Source organism: Trichechus manatus, unplaced genomic scaffold, assembly GCF_000243295.1.
Source record: "Trichechus manatus latirostris isolate Lorelei unplaced genomic scaffold, TriManLat1.0 scaffold00101, whole genome shotgun sequence".
In the NCBI taxonomy this organism is placed as follows: Eukaryota; Metazoa; Chordata; class Mammalia; order Sirenia; family Trichechidae; genus Trichechus; species Trichechus manatus.
The window spans coordinates 4,290,205-4,293,475 of record NW_004444037.1 but is presented as its reverse complement, the minus strand read 5'-3'; the positions used below and the strand labels follow the sequence as shown (position 1 = coordinate 4,293,475).

The window sequence follows — 3,271 nt, the reverse complement described above, 5'->3', positions numbered from 1 at the left end:
TTCACCTTGCTACCTCTAGCATCCATCACAATACTATGTATGTAATAAGTTGAGACTCAGTGTTTGTTGAATGATCAAATTAATATATCTCCTTGGTACCTGGAGGACTCTAACACATTGTTCAGGTATCAGCTCAGTGGCCACTTTCTTACGGAGGCCCTCTCTGATTCCCAGACGAGGTTACTACACCTGTGACAGACCCTGTTATGCGCCACACCAACCCCTCTTGGATGAAGGTTTGCACCAGCTGTGGTGTGGGAAGGCTGACAGCAGACGATCTTCAGGCATTGCTTTCAGTGGATTGTGAAAAAGTTAAATAAATAAGTGGGCCTTTAAAAAAGTAAAGATATTATTAAAACTAAAAATGAAAAGATAATGTTCCCATGAATAAGAGCGGTTACTTCTCTTGTGGCAAGGTTACCTTGTATAATAATTAGTGTCCTTTCCATTCCGAGAAACAGAAATCTAACTCAAACTTGCTTAAGGAAAAAAAAAAAAAAGGTGTTTATTGGTTCATTTGACTGCAGAACTGTCTCAGGCATGGCTGGTTCCAAGAGGTCAAATGATGTCATAAGAACTCTCTCCCTCTCCATTTGTCTCTCACATCTATTTATTTCTCTGTGGGTGATGACCTCATTCTTTTTTTGTTTTAACTGAAAATAGCCTTCTTGTGATTTGGGAAAATGGCCTCAAGCAGCTCCAGCTCACCTTATCCTTACAGCTCTTGATCTAGTAAGAACAGAGAACTCATCTTTTTTTCAGAATTCCTATGAAAATTTTCACAAAGGAAACAAAAGGGCTCTTATATCATTCAGGATCTAGTCTGGAGACAGAAACCACACAGGTTATTTGAACCCTGTCTTAGTTATCCAGTGCTACTGTAAAAGAAATACCACAAGTGGATGGCTTTAACAAACAGAAATGTATTCTCTCATAGTCTAGTAGGCTAGAAGTCCAAATTCAGGGCACCAGCTCCAGGGAAAGGCTTTCTCCCTCTGTCATCTCTGGGGGAAGATCCTTGTCATCAATCTTCTCCTGGTCTAGGAGCTTCTCAGATGCAGGGACGCCGGGTCAAAAGGACACGCTCTGCGCCCGGCGCTGCTTTCTTCGGGGTATGAGGTCCCCCCGTCTCTCTACCCGCTTCTCTCTTTTATATCTCAAAAGAGGCTGACTTAAAACACAATCTAATCTTTTAGATTGAGTCCTGCCTTATTAACATAACTGCTGATAATTCCACCTCGTTAACATCATAGAGGTAGGATTTACAACACATAGGAAAATCACGTCAGATGACAAACGGTGGAAAATCACACAATACTGGGAATCGTGGCCTAGCCAAGATGACACATATTTTTGGAAGACACAGTTCAATCCACGACAAAAGGGGGAAATTTAACATAAGTAGAACAGTAAAAGGTAGTTAACTGTTAAAAGTTAACACACCTCCCTTTTTCTTTTTTTTTAACTAGAAAGGGTTTAAAGATAATAATAATAATAATGACTCTAATAGGTCCTAAAGTAGCAGGTGCAAAAGAGCAGCTATTAACTCTAGGCTAAAGATAAGTGAAGTGAAGAATAAAGAATTAAATGATCCTTTCCCCACCAAGGCTAAGATTCAGATATCTTTGAAAAGAGTGTGCCTACCACAGGAATGGGAGCATTGGTGGTTCAGTGGTAGAATTCTCACCTTTCATGCAAGAGATCCTGGTTCAATTCCTGGCCAAGGCACCTCATGTGACCCACCACCCCTCTGTCAGTGGAGACTTGCGTGTTGCTATGATGCTGAGCAGGTTTCAGTGGCGCTTTCAGACTTCGTTTTCTAGTGCTGCTATAACAGAAATACCACAACTAGATGGCTTTAACAAAGAGAAATTTATTATCTCACAGTATAGTAGGCTAAAAGTCCAAATTCAGGACATCAGCTCCAGGGGAAGGCTTTCTCTCTCTGTTGGCTCTGGAGGAAGGTACTTGTCATCAGCCTTCCCCTGGTCTAGGAGCTTCCCAGCACAGGGACTCCAGGTCCAAAGGACTTGCTATTCTCCTGGCTCTTGTTTCTTGGTGGTATGAGATCCCCCTGCCTCTCTCTCTGCTCACTTCTCTTTTATATCTCAAAAGAGATTGGTTTAAGACACAACCTAATCTTGTAGATTGAGTCCTGTCCCATTAACATAACTGCCGCTAATCCCACCTCATTAAAGTCATAGAGATAGGATTTACAACACATAGGAGAATCATATCAGATGACAAAATGGTAGACAATCACACAATACTGGGAATCATGGCCTAGCTAAGTTGACAGGTATTTTGTGGGGACACAATTCAGTCCATGACACAGACTAAGATGGTCTAGGAAGAAGGGCCTGGCATTCATCTTTGGAAAATCCTATGGACCACAATAGAACTAATGATCGTAGGCATGGTGAAGGACTGAGCAACACTTTGTTCCATTATGCTTGGGGTTGTCATGAGTCGGGGACCAACTCAAGGGCACTCAACAACCACAACAGGAATGAGAATTCTGTGAGAGAGTGTGGACAGGCTTCAACTGGTGTGTAAAAGCAGCCCGCTATTGCCAGAGGGTATGAGTGAGCTGCGTCTCTTCCTCTGCAGTGGCTGCTAATAGGAAACACATAGACTGAGGGTACAGCTGAGCACCCCTGTACACCCCTAATAATATTGGAGGACCAGACCTGGAAGGGAAACGTCTTCTTGCTTCCATTGCCTCGCAGGGTTATTCCTTTGCCCTCTATTGATGAAGTTTAACAGAAGGAAAAATGTTTACAGGGCACAGCTCCAAGATCACAAAGCTAAGCAAAGAAGGATGGGTTTGGCACTAAGAGATGATAAATTAATAACTGGCACAATCCTGCTTAAGTCATGTGCACTGCCCTGAATCCATCACTGTGGCCAAGGGAAAGAGGACTCTAATTAGCCTACACCAGGCAAGGATCATGTACTCATTTCTATGGTCAAGGGTAGGGGGAGCAGCTCTACTTCTACCACATGGAATAGCTTCCCCACAGAAAAGATGGTATCTTCTACCAGAAGAAAGGGGAGGAATGCTAGGCAAAGAAAACAATAGATTCCCTTTGTATCTTGACCTTAAAATGTCTAGTTCCATTTGGGATTGTCAGTATAGAGGAAGGAAAAGTAAGGCCTTTCTTTAAGCCTGCTAAAACTACATTGGCTCATTCATTCATTCATTTAAAAGAGGTTTATTAAGCACCTAATATGGAGGATTTGGTAGTGCAGTGGTTAAGCACTCAGCTGC

General features: G+C 42.4%; 1 non-coding gene across 1 annotated transcript; it reads left to right on the top strand.

Moving 5' to 3' along the window:
• Positions 1–1,657: 1,657 nt before the first annotated feature.
• Positions 1,658–1,728, top strand: TRNAE-UUC (transfer RNA glutamic acid (anticodon UUC)). The gene has a single exon. It is a non-coding gene; the product is annotated as a tRNA-Glu (tRNA).
• The last annotated feature ends 1,543 nt before the right edge of the window (positions 1,729–3,271 follow it).